We start from the raw sequence: 21,767 nt of genomic DNA, 5'->3' as shown, positions 1-21,767 counted from the left end.
GTGGTGAATGAGGATGATCCCTGTACACGGATTGCTTCATGTTTCCGGCGCAAAGTGGTGCACCCAGCTTTCGTCCCCTAATGACCCGTGACAGAAAAGCCTCTACGTCGGTCTCAAAACGCTCTAACAAGTCGGATGAAATGGTCTTTCTTTGAATTTTGTGGTCCGCTGTGAACCCATCGTGAACACCTCTTTGGATATCCGAGAGCCTCGATCATTCCAGACGAGCTTCGAATGCTGACCGATTACTGTGGAGCCAATTGTTGAGTTGTGATGCGCCGGTCGGCATGAATAATGGCATCCGCACGATTCAGCATGTCTGGAGCAGTGGCTGTAACAGGACGTCCTGAGCGTGGCTGATCATGGAGCTCTGTTTCTGCATTTCCTGGGGTTGTTAACTTTCTTTACCCGTCGCCCAACTGTACTCCTATCAACAGCAGCCAGCCAGTGTACCCGAGCGGTTCTAGGCGCTTCAGTCTGGAACCGCGCGACCGCTACGGTCGCAGGTTAGAATTCTGCCTCGGATGTGTATGATGTCCTTAGATTAGTTAGGTTTAAGCAGTTCTAGGGGACTGATGACCTCAGATGTTAAGTCCCATAGTGCTCAGATCCATTTGAACAATTTTTTTTATCAACTGCAGCATCGCCATACACTGCACACAAACGTTTATGGATGTTCACTACGGGTGGTCTAGCGGTTCTAGGCGCTCAGTCCGGAACCGCGTGACTGCTACGGTCGCAGGTTCGAATCCTGCCTCGGGCATGAATGTGATGTCCTTAGGTTAGTTAGGTTTAAGTAGGGGACTGATGACCACAGATGTTAAGTCCCATAGTGCTCAGAGCCATTTGTTCACTACGGGATCGTTTTCTGCACAAAAGAATTCAATAAGAGCACGCTGCTTGTAACGTGAATCGTCTGTAGGCGCCTTTTGACACTGTACTACGGCTCTGCCATCTGCCAAACGATAGGAAACCTCAACGGCGCACAGAACAAACATCAAATGTTAAGCACCAACAAGGACGTTTGTCTATGTATATTAATGGCTTTCAAAAAAATGTGTGGCATTACCTTTCATTCAGAGACAATATTTACACTGAAGTTGCTGCAATCTATGATGGTCCCCTGGAGACTACAAAGGGCAGCACGTGTTTGATAACAACGGAGTGCAGTTCATGCTCTGCAACGTGCTCTCATGCTGACCAAAAGGTTGATGAAGTGTTCTTGAGGTATGCTGCTCCATTCCTCCATTAGTGTGTTTGGCAGCTGCTGATGGTCGTTAGTGCAAGCGATCGTGCTGCAATATGTCTCCCCATCGCATTTGTAGACTTAGAGAAAGCTTTTGACAACGTTAACTGGAATACTCTCTTTCAAATTCTGAAGGTGGCAGGGGTAAAATACAGGGAGCGAAAGGCTATTTACAATTTGTACAGAAACCAGAAGGCAGTTATAAGAGGCCGGCCGCGGTGGTCTAGCGGTTCTAGGCGCTCAGTCAGGAACCACGCGACTGCTACGGTCGCAGGTTCGAATCCTGCCTCGGGCATGGATGTGTGTGATGTCTTTAGGTTAGTTAGGTTTAAGTCGTTCTAAGTTCTAGCGGACTAATGACCTCAGATGTTAAGTCCCATAGTGCTCAGAGCCATTTGAACCATTTTTGAGCAGTTATAAGAGTCGAGGGGCATGAAAGGGAAGCAGTGGTTGGGAAAGGAGTGAGACAGGGTTGTAGCCTCTCCCCGATGTTATTCAATCTGTATATCGAACAAGCAGTAAAGGAAACAAAAGAAAAATTCGGAGTAGGTATTAAAATTCATGGAGAAGAAGTAAAAACTTTGAGGTTCGCCGATGACATTGTAATTCTGTCAGAGACAGCAAAGGACTTGGAAGAGCAGTTGAACGGAATGGACAGTGTCTTGAAAGGAGGATATAAGATGAACATCAACAAAAGCAAAACGAGGATAATGGAATGTAGTCAAATTAAATCGGGTGATGCTATGGGGATTAGATTAGGAAATGAGACACTTAAAGTAGTAAAGGAGTTTTGCTATTTAGGGAGCAAAATAACTGATGATGGTCGAAGTAGAGAGGATATAAAATGTAGACTGGCAATGGCAAGGAAATCGTTTCTGAAGAAGAGAAATTTGTTAACATCGAGTATAGATTTAAGTGTCAGGAAGTCGTTTCTGAAAGTATTTGTATAGAGTGTAGCCATGTATGGAAGTGAAACATGGACGATAACCAGTTTGGACAAGAAGAGAATAGAAGCTTTCGAAATGTGATGCTACAGAAGAATGCTGAAGATAAGGTGGGTAGATCACGTAACTAATGAGGAGGTATTGAATAATATTGGGGAGAAGAGAAGTTTGTGGCACAACTTGACTTGAAGAAGGGATCGGTTGGTAGGACATGTTTTGAGGCATCAAGGGATCACAAATTTAGCATTGGAGGGCAGCGTGGAGGGTAAAAATCGTAGAGGGAGACCAAGAGATCAATACACTAAGCAGATTCAGAAGGATGTAGGTTGCAGTAGGTACTGGGAGATGAAGAAGCTTGCACAGGATAGAGTAGCATGGAGAGCTACATCAAACCAGTCTCAGGACTGAAGACCACAACGACAACATCGCATCACACACGTGCTCCATGGTCGGACGGAAATGGGCACGCTGTTACCCCCGAATGTGCTCTCTTTCTAGGAACTCATCTACCTGCGCCGACGCGGTGGCGCATTCTCACCCATAAAAATGAAGTTCAGGGCCAAAGACACCGCTGAAAAGACGCAGATGACGAAGGGGTTCACTATCACAGTACCGTTGACCGGTGAGTGCACCGTTTTCCAATCTTTGGAGGTCAGAACGCCAACGCAGCATTATGCTTCCCCAAACCACAACACCTGGATCATGTTCGGCATTGTTCCTGTGTGAATTGCGTGTCCCACCTCTCACCACAGGAGGGGACGTCCAGCATTATCGAACCTGATCGATTTGGAGCTTCAGGTGTGATGGAGTGGGGAGGCATAATGTTGCACGGGAATACTGACCTCCAACTCTTTGAACACGATACTTGCCAGACAATGTTCCTTCCAACAATGACGATGTTCGGTTTGTGGCACGCTCAACTGCGCGGTCATCAGCGCCCGTACGAAGTCCCAATTTTTACATAGTCCAATATTTTTTGACAGTCCAATGTAGCCACTGTCACGAATGATGATGAAATGATGAGCACAACACAAACACCAATTCCCCTGGAAGAGAAAATCCCCAAGCCGGCCGGGAATCGAACCCGGGACCCCATGGTCCAGAGGCAGCAACGCTAGCCACTAGACCACGAGCTGCGGAAATGTGCATAGTTTCAGAACTGCGTTCGGCCCTTACTTCACGGTTGCGGATGATAATGCGCGACCGCATCGAACTGAGCAGACGGAGAAGCTCTTCTTGAACGAGAGAATACTCGGCGAGCGCACTAGACTGACCGTTTGACTGACTTAAATTCCACCGAGTACGTGCGGGATGCGTTGGGAGACGTACCGCAGCGCATCCACCAGCCAGTAGTTTTCAACCGCGCTAGAGGGGTAACGAAACTCCGTACCACTTGGATTCCCAACCAACTCCGTGATCAGCATGGGAGCACGTTGCAGAGCTTGCATTCGTGTCCGCAGTGATCACACACCCTATTAAGGGGACCACACACTGCCTATCTAACCTATGTTAATTTAGGCAATTATTTGACCCATTTCTGAAAAAAACTAATTGATGCAGGCCCTAAATATTTTTACTCTATGTTACATGATGCTAAGAGAGACAACTGCACTAAAATCTACTTTATCCATTTTATAGTTTTTAACAAATACTTTTTAAATTTATTAACAAAAAATATTAAGTATTTTCTGCAGAAACTATTTTTTTGTGAACTTCCTACTGTGGGAATACTAATGAATGTAGTACCAGAGGTGGCTTTTTATGTTATGCAGAGTTTCTGAAAATTTCATTCATTTATCTATGATAGTTTTTGATATAATGGGGCACATGTACTGAAAATTTTAGCTTGCGTGAAATTGATTTTAAAGAAAAAACTTTAGAGATTTGTTACTTACAGTTCATTAAAACTGTCCTGCTGCATATGCTGGCCCTTTTTTTGGCCTGTAGCAGGTCTTCCAGCTTCTTTTTCACTTTCCTGGATGTTTATCTTGCTTTCTTGGCCATATTAGATGCAGACCTGTTTGCATCGGCTATCCTCATTTTATTGCAATGTTGCAGCCCAGTGATCACATTTTCACCAGGATTTTTCCCAGCTTTTTCAGTATCCAACACTTTCCAATATTACCACAATTGAATGTAATAAAAGCATCGTGAACTCCTAGTTTCATTGTATGCATGCCTACAAATACAGTTTTAGGAAGGCGGTTCCAAATTATGCTATTGAAACATTAATTTGGGTTCTCTGTCTGCCCATGCAGACATTTCCTTAGAAGGTCAGGATGAGCTAAGTCTCTGAAAATAGGTTTAATTGCTGTAATAACAGCAGAATGCTGGTGAGAATAAGATTCTCCAGTTGCCTGAGCCCTATTGTATTTGCACCACGAATTTTCTCCTCATGGATACAATCCACGACATGGTTTATCATCAGTAGCGCACTTATGGAAGAATATGGCCCAAACATCTCTCTTCATTGCCTCCAGATTTTCTTTATTTCTCCTAACTGCCTGCCCATAGTATAACTGGAAGTTTTCTATTTCAGTTTTAATTAACCGACCCTGTCCAGTCAACAATTCTCCATCTTCTAATTTTTTCCTCTCATATCAACAGTTAGTTTTCTCAGCCTTGTTCCCAAACGTTTTTGAACATGGCCTACACATTCTATTTTGCTAATAATGGCATCTCCACATGGCTTAGAGTTAACAGTGGGTGACAGAAAAGTGTGCGTGGCACATAAACACACGTGGTAGGAAACTGCTCTTCAAATGTTCGAAAAAATTTTTTTCTGCAAAATCCCTTTCAGAGTACTTAAATAAAACCTCAATTTATAGAAATATGATGAAAACCGAAAATCGATTTTTTTCGACCTCAACCACGGTGTGGTCCTCTTAAAAAACACGTCCCGCCTTTTGTAATGTCCAGGGGACCATCATGAACGGCGGTGCCTCCAAAGTAATTCTTGTCTTTGAATAAAAGTGTCATTTCCGTTTGTCTCATTTCTTTCATTTACCGTCTGTACTATAGTCTAGCAGTTCTTTCTACGTATGGTCCAAGTTTCATCGAACTACGTAACTCAGCAGCGACACATGATGTGAAAGCTACTTAAGTCCCTAAGTTTTGCACACCAGTGTAATCTGAAAAGCACTGCCAGCGTTAAGATGTTGTTACATAGAAATGGAATTATCCCCTAATGGAATATTTATTTTCAGACTAGGTACATTTTTTAAAGACAAGTGGAACTTCAGCAGAAGAGATGGCACAGTTCACACTTTCAAATGTACTTTGTTTAGTAGCCATAGTGCAATATTTTCCTCCTCGAAATGGCAGCAGGGGCAATTACGACATAATTGTATTGTCGATAAAAAACGTAACTATTCTGCCAGCAATTCTTTGTTTTTGCATTGCTGAGAAATTAAATCTCGTGCTTTCCTGTGAAAACCGCATCGCTCTACTGCAAATATTTTTCAGAATTTATATTTTTTGTCTGTTCGCGGAACAAGGTAAATAATAATAATAAAATTATTATTTTTCGACGATTCGTTGCATTCCTACGAAAAATTGTTTCATAACTACGACAAAAATTAAAAATATATATATTTTATGGTATTATTGGCAGAAATTTATTTGGAAAAAATACGGAAAAACATTTCCTTTCTGATATTCGGAGGGCACAAACCCAGATTACAGTTTCATTTTACCGCTCTAATTATATCAGTTTCACTATTACCCCTATTTTTAGTTGACATCAATTCGGAAGGGTCAACAGCAATTTTCCAGGACACTACATGTCAAGAAGCCAGTTTCAGGATAACCTCTTGGCAGACTCGGCCCAGTTTCTTTTTGTACGATCACTGCTGGAACCAGTGTCACGTACGATAAAAGAAACCAGAATAAGATCCGGACTTTTCCGTAACCAATCTTTGTTACGTATTTCCTGCAAATGCTACACACTCTCTGCTTCAAAAAGCTCCCACCTGGGTTATTGAACCCATTACTCACTTCCTTTACACCACCTGCTATCGGAATCATTTGTCTCCTTCAACAGAAAGCCGATGTATTTCAGTTCCGCAAAATACTTTCCTAAAATCAGAGCCTGGTGACTGTCAGATAATCCGCGACATGAAGGCTGGCAGACTATTAATGACTACAACGTTTATAACACGACGCTGTGAAGCCCGAAGAGTAATGGCGAGCTATTAGTAGCGAATCGCGCATCAAATTTGACGTGATGCATTGACGTATATACGGGCTTTGCTGTTGATTTTTTAAAAATAAATAAACTAATTCGGTGTAGGTGGGCTCGTCCTAGTCACAAAGTAGAGGGGGTTATCCTCCCAAGTTTTCAGAATATAACTCGCACTCTTACTTTTTTTTTTTTTTTTTTTTTTTTTTTTTTTTTTTTTTTTTTTTTTTTTTACCTACACGACAGAACAATGATCCGAGGTCACAGAATATACGAAGTTTCCTTGTGGACCGCTTGTAGTAATGGAATGGACAACGGAATTCTTAACGGAAGAACACTGTGAAGAGTCCCTTTCAAGCTTACCCCGTCAGCCCAAAAAGTTTCTAGGCTGGATTAATAAAAAAAATTGAGAAAAGTTAAGACAGTGGTTTTAATGCTTCCACTGTAATACATTGTCTGCCCCCACTTGAGTACCATGCACAGAACGTTCGAACAACAATTTGAAACTAGCAGAAAAGTCTTTTTTTTTTTTTGTTCATTCCGCGCGTCACATTCGCGCCTTCTTCGGCCTTGGCGAACAATCACAGAGAACCATTCTGAACTTCGTCGTTTCGTATTGATAACACCGAGTCTCTCACCAGTGACGATTTTTGTAGTGAAAAGAACTGTCCGCGTTGTGCTGTTTCAATCATCTCGCAGCAGGTGTCCACAAGTCGGAAGTCGAGGTGTGCGACACAAACTTTGCGCACACTTTTCTCTTCTTCAAAACGATATGGAGAATGTGTTGAACACTTGATTTAGATGTGTTCAGTTAGTTGCTCCATTGCGATTTGTGATGCAAAGGCGTTGACACCCTACTGGCACACGTCCACTATATAACACTGTCTGCTCACAACTGACAGGTCGAACGCAAATCTTTTGTTTACAGCTATTAACTGATCCAGCCACCGTAGTTACTGCTCCGACGTGGCTTATACGTTTCCACACCTGGCGCAGTCTCGGCCGTTCGGAAGAGGGCTTTTTTGCGCTCGTGCGTGCCTCAAGACCAAGAAGACACTCCGTTTAAACTTGTACCCTTTTAACGGCTGCCGCTATGCTGAACAATTTATTAACTCCTCTCAAAATGACGGCAGCCGAATTATCAGGTTTCATTGCAATTATTTAGGTGCTTTAATTCGCGGTTGAATCTTTAGATCGAAATAAAATTGATGTGCAAATTATGGGTAGAGCATCTGTTTCTTCCTCGTCGAACGACCCGAATCTGTCATCTGATTCCATATTCATTAATGGCTTCTAGACTCATCCTTTGTTTCTGGCCTTAGGCGGCCACGCACGTGCTCGTCACTGCAACATGGTGTCCTTGGGAGGGGTCGTAACACGATGTGTTATCGTCCACTACTAACACAAACTGCTCACAACCGACTGGTTGAATGCACATCTGTCGCTTACAGTTATTAGTTCATTCTGTCACCGCAGTCAATACGCTCGCGTCGCTTATAGGGCAAGAAAAAATCATGGACGGCGTATTTGCAAGTTAGCTTTTATTTCAACATACGCAGTTATTAGCATCTGCTGCATAGGGCTGCATTAAATATGGCCTTTGTTTTTACCTGCTGTCGTGAATGCACAGCGCGCTATTATTTCACGTGACAAAGCGATTACAATATTTTTATGTATGCAACTAAAAAAATGTAGTCGAGTTAATTCGGGTGATGCTGAGGGAATTAGATTAGGAAATGAGACACAAGTAGTAAATGAGTTTTGCTATTTGGGGAGCAAAATAACTAATGATGATCGAAGCAGAGAGTATATAAAATGTAGACTGGCAATGGCAAGGAAAGCGTTTATGAAGAAGAGAAATTTGTTAACATCAAGTATAGATTTAAGTGTCAGGAAGTCGTTTCTGAAAGTATTTGTGTGGAGTGTAGCCATGTATGGAAGTGAAACATGGACGATAAATAGTTCGGACAAGAAGAGAATAGAATAGAAGACTAGAAGCTTTCGAAATGTGGGGCTACAGAAGAATGCTGAAGATTAGATGGGTAGATCACATAACTAATGAGGAGGTATTGAATAGAATTGGGGAGAAGAGAAATCTGTGGCGCAACTTGACTAGGAGAAGGGATCGGTTGATAGAACATGTTCTGAGACATCAAGGGATCACCAATTTAGTGTTGGAGGGCAACGTGGAGGGTAAGAATTGTAGAGGGAGACCAAGAAATGAATACACTAAGCTGCTTCAGAAGGATGTAGGTTGCAGTAAGTACTTGGAGATGAAGAGGCTTGCACAGGATAGAGTAGCATGCAGAGCTGCATCAAAAATGGCTCTGAGCACTATGCGACTTAACTTCTGAGGTCATCAGTCGCCTAGAACTTAGAACTAATTAAACCTAACTAACCTAAGGACATCACACACATCCATGCCCGAGGCAGGATTCGAACCTGCGACCGTAGCGGTCACGCGGTTTCAGACTGAAGCGCCTTTAACCGCACGGCCACACCGGCCGGCAGAGCTGCATCAAACCAGTCTCTAGACTGAAGACCACAACAAAAACAACAACTAACAAAGATAGAAATCGCCAATTTAAATTTTATGTCATTAAGGCGACATCTGTGTGTTATGAAGGAACCGGAAATTCCAACAAGAGTGTCTTTATATCTCACCTAGGGCGTCCTAGTAGTTTATTTATTTCTGTTCAACTGGTCACTCAGCACGACACGACAGTCGTCGTAAAATTGTTGAGACCTCTCTGGCAGATCCCATCAAGATGGGGGTGGAGCCAGTGGGCGGCCCAATCAAGTATTCTGGAGGGGATTTCCAGTTCTGGCACTCACATCACAACCAAGACAAACCTCGCAAAAGGCCTTGTGAGTACATGGGGACTGAACTAATTTGAATATATTGTTGGAACAGTACCAGTATACATGTGATCTAGCGACGTGGCGCAGTGGTTAGCACACTGTACTTGCGTTCGGGAAAAACTGATTTCAAATCTACGTTAGAAATTCCTGATTTGCCTGATTTGTACTTGCGTTCGGGAAAAACTGATTTCAAATCTACGTTAGAAATTCCTGATTTGCCTGATTTGGGTTTTCCATGGACCGCCAGATCGATGAAAGCGGATACCCCGGACAGTTCCTTTGGACAGGCCACGGGAGGTTTCCTGTTACGTCCACATCCAATCCGCTTTTGAGCACCGTTTATGATTCTCGTTCTTTTTTTGTGCGCGCGATGAGAAGAAAGTCGGTGACTTTGACGCGTAACTCAATGACGCGCTCCAGAGTGATGTTCTCGCGATACTATACGATATGCTTCGAATCTTCAATTCGTCGGTATTGATATCTGGAATACAATGATGGGGCAGGTGCCAAATGACCATACGGCAGACATTCAGTAGCAGATTTAACCAGAGAACGGACACCCAGTAACGGTGAGTTCCGGAAAATACTGTGAAGAGTGTGTGACTATTGTACACGTATGCGATCGGGAGGTATCTTGTTACACTACGCCGCTTATGGAATAACAACTCTATTTCTAGCTGAAGGTGCATTTACAAAATACTAATTTTGTGCTATGACTATCTTCTTTTGCCAGTTCAGGATTATGCCTTACGACCTATTGCTGCCTAACCTTTTGTCCCTCGGCCTTCCTACAATCCTTCTTCCAATAGGATTGTATTCCATTGTTTCTCCAGGGTGTCTCTGAGATAACATACGCAATACGTGCTCTTTCCAATCCTGCTTTCGATGGATTACTTTTTCAGTTAATGGTTCTACCCTAGTTATTTCCTTATTTCTTCATTTCTCATTCTGTCTTCTCTAGTGCAGTCTTTCACTGATCTAACTAACTTTATTACTGGTGTTTCAAGTTATCGTAGACCTTCTGAATGTCCAACTTTTTGCTCCATAGCACTCTGACTAGTGCCATGACTTCATTAAATTAATTTGGGTTTATGTCCTTCATCAGACAGGAAAAGGAACGGATAAGGACACTGCATATACAGGCTTTAACATAAATGTGCGACACAAATTCAAAAATGGCTCTGAGCACTATGCGATTTAACTTCCGAGGTCATCAGTCGCCTAGAACTTAGAACGAATTAAACCTAACTAACCTAAGACATCACACACATCCATGCCCGAGGCAGGATTCGAACCTGCGATCGTAGCGGTCGCTCGGCTCCAGACTGTAGCGCCTAAAACCGCACGGCCACTCCGGCCGGCGCGACACAAATTGCAGGACACATTCCTCACACGTAGGCAAAGAAATTATGTTATATGAACACGGATTTTCTCCAATCATTAACCACGGGAAACAAATGCAAAAAGAACGCACCAGCATACCATGTGCACACGTGTTCAATAAAGCCTTCGTGGGCATTGATAAATACGTCAGCCCGCCATCGTAGTCAATCCCGGATGCGCTGATGTATCTCTGGAGTATTGAGTATGGTTGGGCAGCCCTCCATAGAGCGGGCACGGCAATTCTGAGCGTCATGTACTGGGGATCAATACACAAGAGCTTTCGAATGCCCTCCCAAACAAAAGTCCAGTGAGTTTAGACCCGGAAAGCAACTGAACCATCTCTACCTACCCATCTGTCACTGAATCTGTTATTTAGAAGACAATGGACATTAACACTAAAGTGGTCCGCCCCCGGTAGCTGAGTGGTCAGCGTGACAGACTGTCAATCCAAAGGGCCCGGGCTGGGTCGGAGATTTTCTCCGCTCAGGGACTGGGTGTTGTGGTGTTCTAATCATCATCATTTCATCCCCATCGACGCGCAGGTCGCCGAAGTGGCGTCAAATCGGAAGACCTGCACCAGGCGAACGGTCTACCCGACGGGAGGCCCTAGCCACACGACATTTCATTTCAACACTAAAGTGAGGACGTGCTCCATCGCGCATGATGTGCGTGTTTTGTTTTGTCACACAGTTAAAGGCACATCTGCTAACAGATCAGATAGAGCATTCTTTACGAAATTTGCCCGTTGAGTCTGCGTGGAAGAAAGTGAGGCCCTAGCAAACAGTCACCAACAATGTCGGCCCAAACACTAATAGAAAATCTTTGTTGATGACGTCCTTCAACAGTTGGGTGAGGATTGATGTCTGCCCATACACGCCGATTGAGAAAGTTTGCCGGCCGGAGTGGCCGAGCGGTTCTAGGCGCTACAGTCTGGAACCGCGCGACCGCTAAGGTCGCAGGTTCGAATCCTGCATCGGGCATGACTGTGTGTGATGTCTTTAGGTTAGTTAGGTTTAAGTAGTTCTAAGTTCTAGGGGACTGATGACCTCAGAAGTTAAGTCCCATAGTGCTCAGATCCATTTGAACCTTTTTTTGAGAAAGTTTGCCATCTGATCTCCCTGATACGACGCCTCATCTGCGAACAGCACGATTGGACTAAAATTATGGTTTACATATTGTTCAATAAACCATTCGCAGAAGAGTACCTGTGCAGGATAATTAGCTGCCGATAGTGCCTGCACATGCTGTAAACGGTATGGATGCATCTGGTTTTCGTCATGTGGCCAACATTCAGTGTAGCAGCTACATGGTCGTCGTCAACTGCATGAAGAATTTCCACCTCCCATTGCGTTGTCCTCGTCTTTATACGCCTCCTCCGGTGTCGAGTATTCGGCTGAAATGCCCCATGTTCCGTAAGTCGACGACCGATGGCCTCAAACGTTTTCCCGTCAGAGCACCTTCTACCCGGAAATTACGAGGGCAGTTCAATAAGTAATGCAACACATTTTTTTTCTCGGCCAATTTTGGTTGAAAAAACCGGAAATTTCTTGTGGAATATTTTCAAACATTCCCGATTCGTCCCGTATAGTTTCATTGACTTCCGACAGGTGGCAGCGCTGTACGGAGCTGTTAAAATGGCGTCTGTAACGGATGTGCGTTGCAAACAACGGGCAGTGATCGTGTTTCTTTTGGCGGAAAACTGGGGCATCTCAGATATTCATAGGCGCTTGCAGAATGTCTACGGTGATCTGGCAGTGGACAAAAGCACGGTGAGTCGTTGGGCAAAGCGTGTGTCATCATCGCCGCAAGGTCAAGCAAGACTGTCTGATATCCCGCGTGCGAGCCGGCCGTGCACAGCTGTGACTCCTGCAATGGCGGAGCGTGCGAACACACTCGTTCGAGATGATCGACGGATCACCATCAAACAACTCAGTGCTCAACTTGACATCTCTGTTGGTAGTGCTGTCACAATTGTTCACCAGTTGGGATATTCAAAGGTTTCTTCCCGCTGGGTCCCTCGTTGTCTAACCGAACACCATATAGAGCAAAGGTGAACCATCTGTGCGGAATTGCTTGCTCGTCATGTGGCTGAGGGTGACAATTTCTTGTCAAAGATTGTTACAGGCGATGAAACATGGGTTCATCACTTCGAACCTGAAACAAAACGGCAATCAATGGAGTGGCGCCACACCCACTCCCCTACCAAGAAAAAGTTTAAAGCCATACCCTCAGCTGGTAAAGTCATGGTTACAGACTTCTGGGACGCTGAAGGGGTTATTCTGTTCGATGTCCTTCCCCATGGTCAAACGATCAACTCTGAAGTTTATTGTGCTACTCTTCAGAAATTGAAGAAACGACTTCAGCGTGTTCGTAGGCACAAAAATCTGAACGAACTTCTCCTTCTTCATGACAACGCAAGACCTCACACAAGTCTTCGCACCCGAGAGGAGCTTACAAAACTTCAGTGGACTGTTCTTCCTCATGCACCCTACAGCCCCGATCTCGCACCGTCGGATTTCCATATTTTGGCCCAATGAAGGACGCAATCCGTGGGAGGCACTACGCGGATGATGAAGAAGTTATTGATGCAGTACGACGTTGGCTCCGACATCGACCAGTGGAATGGTACCGTGCAGGCATACAGGCCCTCATTTCAAGGTGGCGTAAGGCCGTAGCATTGAATGGAGATTACGTTGAAAAATGGTGTTGTGTAGCTAAAAGATTGGGGAATAACCTGGTGTATTTCAATGCTGAATAAAACAACCCCTGTTTCAGAAAAAAAAAATGTGTTGCATTACTTATTGAACTGCCCTCGTACTTCCGGCACAAACATTGAGCACGAGCGTCATTGTCGTCTGCTAATCCACACATCACATGGGGGTCTGCCAACTCTGCATTTCTGTACACTGCCCATTGCACGGGCAAAGTCTCTGATTAACCCTACGTAGTAACACGTGTGCTTGCAATGGTCGTACTGATCGCTGGAATAGTTGATGTTACCTACTAACAAGCAACGACGTATGTCGCAAGGCAACCAGGACATGTAAGACGAAACATTGGACGTGTGCAACGTAACCAAACGTCACCAAGAGTGCATTTTCCCCATGATTCAAACGTTCTGATCTTGTGTGTTTCCAGTGACAAATGTGTTGGAGAAAGTGAGTTGTAACACGGAAACAAAGGGTTTCCAGACCCATGTTCATATAATTCCATCACCTACGTGCGAGGACGCCTACGTGTGAGTAATGTGTCCTGCAATCTGTGCTGTCCATTTTTGTTACACAAAGTAAAAATATCGTTCCTTCAAAGGACTGGGAAAATCGTTACAACAAATTATGATATAATCCACGAGCAGAAGAACCAACGGAAGAAAGAACAGAGGAAAGAACAGATATAATAGTTTTGACAGAATTAAAACATGCATTCAAGAAAAGAAAATAGAGAACCACCTAAATAGAATTAGCTCGGAACTGATAATAATCGGTGGAACATTTGCAGAGTTCAGATGCTGCACCTCTGTAATAGGTGTTGACGTACAGGCGAAGTACGAGAAGAACAGAGATGCGCTAAGTTATTTCACTATTCAAAAAGGGGAACAGAAGTGACACAAATAACTACAGCGCAATCTGTCTTCTGAATGTCTCATATAAGATCCGCAGCAAAATAATTAAAAGAAAAGGTTCGAAACATCTCTATCACTTTTATTAGAACAACAAGCAGGATTCTGTAAGGAAAGGTCCTGTGCCAATGATGTTTCTGCGCTGAAACAAATCATATAAAAAAGACGAAAATTCAATTTGGAAACATACGATGCGTTAATCGCTTATGAAAAACATTTGACCGCTTGCACAGAAAAAAGCTCAGGTACATTCTGGAGAAGAGTGTTTTCCCCATGAACTTGAGAAAGTATGCCATGGTTTATATAAAAATAGATACTGGCAAGAATTGACACCAGAGACAGATAAACCGGGGACAGGAAACCTCAAGGTATAAAAGTTGGGCAGCTAAATTTCTAAAATACAACACTTTTTGCTGACGACCAGGTACTCATACAGGACAGTGGAGCTTATCAACTACAAACAGCGGTACATAGATTAAACCATATAACCCTAAGCCGAAAATATCAACAACAGTGGCCTTTTTAGGAAAATACTCGATAACTACCAAGATAATCACCAGTGACACAATAATACAACAGGTAGCGTATTTCCAGTACCTACGATATGACATAGCTTTCGAAGAAGAGAAATAAACAAGAAAATTAACACCTATGAACATCTACACTGAGGCGACGAAAGTCATGCGGTACCGACGTGGCACGAGCTCAACAAGTCGCTGGAAGTCCCTTGCAGAAATACCGAGCCATGCTGCAGCTTTAAAAGTCGATAACTGCGAAAGTGTTGTCGGTGAAAGATTTTTTTTTGCCCAGCTGACCTCTCGATTATTTTCTAAACGTTCTATGGGATTCATGTCGGCAGTCTGGGTGGCCCAACCATTCGGTTGAATTGCCCAATATGTTCTTCAAACCAATAGTGAACAACTGTGGCCCAATGGCATGGCACATTGACATCTACAAAAATTCCATCGCTGAATGGCTGCGAATGGTCTCCAAGTAGCCAAACGTAACCATTTACGGCGATTGGTTCAGTTGGACCAGAAGACCCAGTCCATTAGATGTGAACTTAGCCCACACCATTCCGGAGCCACAACCAGCTTGCACTGTGTCCTGTTGACAACTTGGGTGCATGGCTTCGTGGGGTCTGTGCCACAATCGAACCCTACCATCAGCTCTTGCCTACTGAAATCGGGATTCATCTGACCCGCCCACGGTTTTATAGTTTTCTAGGTTCCAACTCATCTGATCATGAGCCGAGGAGAAACGCTGCAGGCGATGCCACGCTGTTGGCAAAGGCACTAGCGTCGGTCGTCTGCTGTCATAGTCTGTTGACACATTTCGCCGCACTGAGCCGTTATTTCACGCAGTGTAGCTTGTCTGTTAGCACTGACAACTTTACACAAACGCCGCTGCTCTCGGTCGTTAAGTGAAGGACGTCGGCCACTGCGTTGTCAGGGGTGAGAGGCCTGAAATTTTGTATTCTCGGCACACTCTTGACAATGAATTCCCTAAAGATTTCCGAACTAGAATGTCCCATGCGTCTAGTACCAACTACCATTCGGCGTTCAAAGTCTCTTATTTTCCGTCGTGCGGCCATAATCACGTCGGAAGTCTTTTTACATGAATCACCTGAATACAAATGACAGCTCCGCCAATGCACTGTCCTGTTATACCTTGTGTACGTGATGCTACTGCCACCTGTATATGTGCATATCGATATCCCATGACCTCTTGTCACCTCAGTGGTATGTGGCACAATAAGGGTGAAACAAGAAGCTATTATTGTGAGGCATTAAATGTTAGAATTACTATAAAACTATCACTGCCGTTTTGTTAGTATTTACCCTGTTACGGAGGAGGAATAATTGAGTATATTTATCTTATCCTTCTTGGATTTGTCTTGCATCTGTCTTCAAAACAGCGGTTGATTTTCACCGATACAGAGACAGGTCTGTTGGTATGGGCCCGCACATACGGTGACCTTTTAGAGCGAGACACAGCAATATGGTGGCGGGAGGCTGAAGTTTATAAAGTGGCGCCTTCTTCCAGCCAGCGAGGAAGCACAAAGTGGCTGCGGCCGCCGATGAAACTGGAAGGAACAGCAAGTTGTGGCGTGTAATCTGGCGCGCGACCTGTTCCGCGCCTAAGATAATGAGATACGGCGCAGTGCACTTTTAAAGTGGATGTAAAGTGGAGTTCGCGGTCGGCCAGAATGTAATATAAGCCGCCCCGAGTTCCGCGCGCGGGCGCCGACTGATACGAAACGGAACGCTCCTCTAACAGATGACGGAAAGTGAATTTCCTTGTAAACCTGGCGAAATGTGGCTCCAACTTCTGAAACAGAGTCCGCGGCTCTCAGCCTCTTTGTCTGCGTTTTCCCTGAGACGTCTCTCCTCGCGCCGCATCTGTCGCCATCCTCACCGCGTGCTCATCCCTTTCCTTAGCCTGCATCTGCTTCACAATAATATGCGATTGGGATACATTGAAGATTTTTTTATCCCTCTTTAGATTCGTTTGAGTGCAACTGCTATACGAAATGTGAGGTCTACACTGAGGAACCAAAACCTCATGGCCACCGGCTTAATCCTCGTAGCGTGTTTGGTTCACCTTTAGGACGCAGTGTGACAGCAACTCTTCTTGGCATGAATGCGACAAGTCCTCGGTGGACTTGGGTGGTATTATTCACCAGATGCCTATGCACAAGTCAGGCAATCCCCGTAAATTACGGGCTGGTGGTTAGCATGCGCTGACTTTGCGATCGATATCGCTCCTGATGTGTTCCACCGGGCTCAGATCAACTGCTAAACCCGACTGGAGTTCCGAGAAAACGTGTTCCGTCTGGTGTCCAACAGACAGTCTGCGCAATACGTCATGCCAGTTGAGGCGCAATAACGACACAGTCCAGGTAAACACTTTTATTAAGAATACGTAAACAAAAAAAAAAACTCCTCCGTGGAGAAAAAGTTAATCATAACAACCGTTTGTGAAGGTTCGTAATATGCGCTGAATTTACGCAAGTCTGACCTTCGGCTGACGGCACCAATGAAGAAGTCAAGTCTGAGATTCAGTTGATAGCGGAACCATACCGCGAGGTAAGGTCGTTAGCGGATACCGAAAGTCCTTACAGTACCCGAAATAGAGGCCACGTCCTGGAGGTGGCAGTGACAGAGACTGGTGTCTCCCTCGGTGGCTGGTGCGAAGTTTCCAACGAGTGATTAAAGAACTGTGGGTGCAGTCGACGCCTGGCCCAGAGACTGGATGAAAGTCTGCTTGGAGTGGCTCTGAGCCGACCTAAATACCTAGGCAGCACACAATGCTATTTGCGATTACATGGCCTGTGGAAGCAAACAGATCCACGGAGCCAGTGACCTCTAACGGCGCTCAAGCTGCCGCCTGCTAGTTTAGTCAGCGTGCTTAATTGTGGCTCTGTAGCTGCCGATGTAGCCCCTTCCATGTTAGGCCACTTGCATATCACAAATGTGAGAAAGGTTGCAGGCCTGTCGGGCGAAATGCCCTCTTCTGCAGGCTGAGGAAGGGGATGAGCACGCGGTGACCCTTCTTCTAAGCTGAGAGAACTGTCACTGCCTCGACATGCTGCAACCATGACTCATGCGAGAACTTGAAACAGAGCAGAGGTTTCATCGTTCAGCAAGACAGCACACCTCGACAATTCCACAGTTCTGAAGTAGGACCAAAGCTGACTGTCTTCCACCTAAGTGCCAGGCCCACTCTGTCTAAATAGCGGCAGGAGTGGTCAGTGCTGAACAGTAAAGTTGGCTAGAGGAACTACATTTTTCTATTTTTCTGTAATAGGCAGTCCACTGTATCTACTCCAAAACGCCCTGCTCACCTAGCCCACTCTTATCCAAATTCTTGGCGGAGCCCATTTTGAAGCAAGTTCGCGACGGTGCTGTCAAATAATTGTAAAGAATCAGTGTCGAGACGCCGTTATCTTTACCTAACATTTGCTGGTCTGCGTTACTTGGGAGTCAGTCACGTGTGAAATCACATCGGCAGGATGGGTGCTGTGTGATGAAGGATGGACACATAGAGCATCATACACATCGCAAAAAAACGAGTTAGATCTGCTAGTGTCACCGCAATCGTGTCCACTCTACTAGTACACTACTGGCCATTAAAACTGTTACACCACAGACGCGAAATTTAACCGACTCGAAGAAGATGCTGTGATATGCAAATCGATTAGCTTTTCAGAGAAATCACACAAAGTTGGCGCCAGTGGCGACACCTACCACGTGCTGACATAAGGAAAGTCTCCAACCGATTTCGCATACACAAACAGCAGTGGACCGGCGTTGCCTGGTGAAACGTTGTTCTGATGCCTCGTGTAAGGAGGTGAAATGCTTATCATCACGTTTCCGACTTTGATAAAAGTCAGATTGTAGCTTATCGCGATTGCGGTTTATCGTATCGCGACTTTGCTGCTCGCGTTGGATGAGATCCAATGACTGTTAGCAGAATATGGAATTGGTGGGTTCAGGAGGGTAATACGGAACGCTGTGCTGGATCCCAACGGCCTCGTATCACTAGCAGTCGAGATGACAGGCATCTTATCTGCATGGCTGTAACGGATCGTGCAGCCACGTCTCTATCCCTGAGTCAACAGATGGGGACGTTTGCAAGACAATAACCATCTGCACGAACAGTTCGACGACGTTTTCAGCAGCATGGACTATCAACTCGGAGACCATGGGTGCGGTTACCTTTGATGCTGCCAGGACAGGAGCGCCTGCTATGGTGTACTAAATGACGTACCTGAATGCACGAATGGCAAAAAGTCATTTTTTCGGATGAATCCAGGTTCCGTTTACAGCATCATGATGGTCGCGTCCGTGTTTGGCGACATCGCGGTGAACGCACATTGGAAGCGTATATTCGTCATCGCCATCCTGGCGTATCACCCAGCGTGATGATATGGGGTGCCATTGGTTACACGTCTCGGTCACCTCTTGTTCGCATTGACGGCGCTTTGAACAGTGGACGTTACATTTCAGATGTGATACGAACCGTGGCTCTACCCTTCATTCGATCCCTGCGAAACCCCACATTTCAGCAGGATAATGCACGAACGCATGTTGCAGGTCCTGTACGGGCCTTTCTGTATACAGAAAATGTTCGACTGCTGCCCTGGACACCACATTCTCCAGACCTTTCGCCAACTGAAAACGTCTGGTCAATCGTAGGCGAGCAACTGGCTCGTCACAATATGCCAGTCACTACTCTTGATGAACTGTGGTATCGTGCTGAAGCTGCATGGGCAGCTGTACCTGTACACGCCATCCAAGCTCTGTTTGACTCAGTCGTTATTACGGCCAGAGGTGGTTATCCTGGGAACTGATTTCCCAGGATCTATGCACCCAAATTGCGTGAAAATGTAATCACATGTCAGTTGTAGTATAATATATTTGTCCAATGAACACCCGTTCATCATCTGCATTTCTTCTTGGTGTAGCAATTTTAATGGCCAGTAATGTAGTTTGTACCAGAGTGCGAGAACGAGCAGTGATTCGATTTCTTCTGTTTGAACGTGTGAAAGGGGCTGAAATTGATCTTAGGTTATCAGCACAATACAATGACAGTACCATGTCATGTAAAAGTGTTTATATATGGATCGATATGTTTCAAAGTGACGGGGAGAAACACGAACTTAGATCTGATTTAAATTACATACAGCTTTCGAATTCCGTCGCAAAAGGCAGATCCAGTCGCTACGATCTGACACTCTGTGGCGAGCTGTTTGCAACTGGCTGTCCGCTGTTCAGGACACAGCAGGAGGGCTTACAATACTTTCAGCACTCCGTGTGAGAATGGAATGGGAAGAAACGATGGTAAGTAGCACAGGGGAAGCACCCTCTGCCATGCAGTTCGCAGTGGCTGGGAGGGTGTAGATGCAGGAGTAGAGGCTCTGTGTGGGTTGGGGTGCGGGCCGCACAGTGTTTCAGAGGCGGCTGGGCTCGGTGTGGAAAGGCCTGTAGAAGGCGAGGCGGCGCGGCGTGGCGTGTTGCGGCGGGCCTTTTAGCGGCCGTGATGCACGGCGCTCTCAGGCTGACGTCCCGGCCTGGACACCGGCAATTACGGCCGCTCCCACGCACCGGTCTTAAAAGCCCATCGCCGGCGCCGCAGCCGCAGACGCGGCGAAAAAGGACCGCCTGCCTCGCCGTCGTAACCGCCCGCTCCCAGCCACACACAAATACAACGGCGCCGGCTAATGACGCCGTTCAATTATGTACACGCGGCTGTTATCCTGCGAGGACCTACTGGGCTCTCGTCCATACCGTACCTGCGCCAAATCCTTTCCAGCCTCATCTTCGGCAGCGATATTCCTATTTACAGCTACACCTATATGATTACTCTGCAATGCACAGTAGAGGATTTGGCAGACGATTTATACAACCACTTTCAATTTCTCGACCATTCACCTATCGAACAGCAAGTGCGAAAAGTAAGCACCTAAATCTTTACGTGCGAGCTCTGATTTCCCTTTCACAGGCTGAAGGCGAAGAGAGAGAGTATATGCGGGCACCGAATAGGTAACTCTGTATGTAAATGAAGCTGATAATCTAATAATTAGGAAAGGTTTCGAACGCTGTGGTAGACCAAGGAACTGAAGCCAGTGTTAGGCGAGAATATGATCTTGGTAGTAATAGAAGGAATGTGGTCCTATAGAAGAATGTTGAAGGTTAGACGGGTAGATCACATAACTAATGAGGAGGTATTGAATAGAACTGGGGAGAAGAGGAGCTTGTGGCACAAGTTGACTAGAAGAAGGGATCGGTTGGTACGACATGTTCTGAGACATCGAGGGAGGGCAGCGTGGAGGGTAAAAATCGTAGAGGGAGACTAAGAGATGAATACACTAAGCAGATTCAGAAGGATGTAGGCTGCAGTAGGTACTGGGAGATGAAGAAGCTTGCACAGGATAGAGTAGCATGGAGAGCTGCATCAAACCAGTCTCAGGACTGAAGACCACAACAACAACAACAACAACAACAACAGTAATAGAAGAGATAGGTTAAGATTCATCTGGAGTAAACTCTAGCTGGTAACCGTGCATCCACAGTTCAACAGTCACAAGGGGAGGAGGTGTACACGGAACAGGTCTGAAGAAACAGGAAGATATCAGTTGGATTACATCATGGTCAGACAGAGATTCCGAAACCAGATTGTAAGGTGTGTCCAGCTGCACGTACAGACTCAGACCACAATTTAGTAATGATGAGTAGACAGCACAGAGAATCGTCAAGAGGAATCAACGTGGAAAGAAGAAATATACTGAAGTTCTGAGGAATGATGACGCGCACTTGAACTTCTCTGAGGCTGCAGACAGTGTGATAATGAAAATTATTTACACTTTTCATTCTACAATGTATTTATAAAATAATGATAGTTTGACATGTACATTATTCTTCAATGTATGCTCTTTCGTTTGCAATGAACTTGGTACAAAAATCCAAAGGCTTGTGTTCTCCTGACGAGAAGGTGGTTTTCGATTGTTCGAGAACCCACATCTGCAGT

At 45.2% G+C, this 21,767-nt stretch overlaps 1 protein-coding gene across 3 annotated transcripts in view; it reads right to left on the bottom strand.

Moving 5' to 3' along the window:
* LOC124790089 (tyrosine-protein phosphatase Lar) overlaps positions 1–21,767 on the bottom strand; it is a 537,690-nt gene that overhangs the window by 402,088 nt on the left and 113,835 nt on the right. The window lies entirely within an intron of this gene.

The sequence above is a fragment of the Schistocerca piceifrons genome, chromosome 3 (assembly GCF_021461385.2).
Source record: "Schistocerca piceifrons isolate TAMUIC-IGC-003096 chromosome 3, iqSchPice1.1, whole genome shotgun sequence".
Lineage (NCBI taxonomy): Eukaryota > Metazoa > Arthropoda > Insecta > Orthoptera > Acrididae > Schistocerca > Schistocerca piceifrons.
This window is presented reverse-complemented; position numbering and strand designations above follow the sequence as displayed.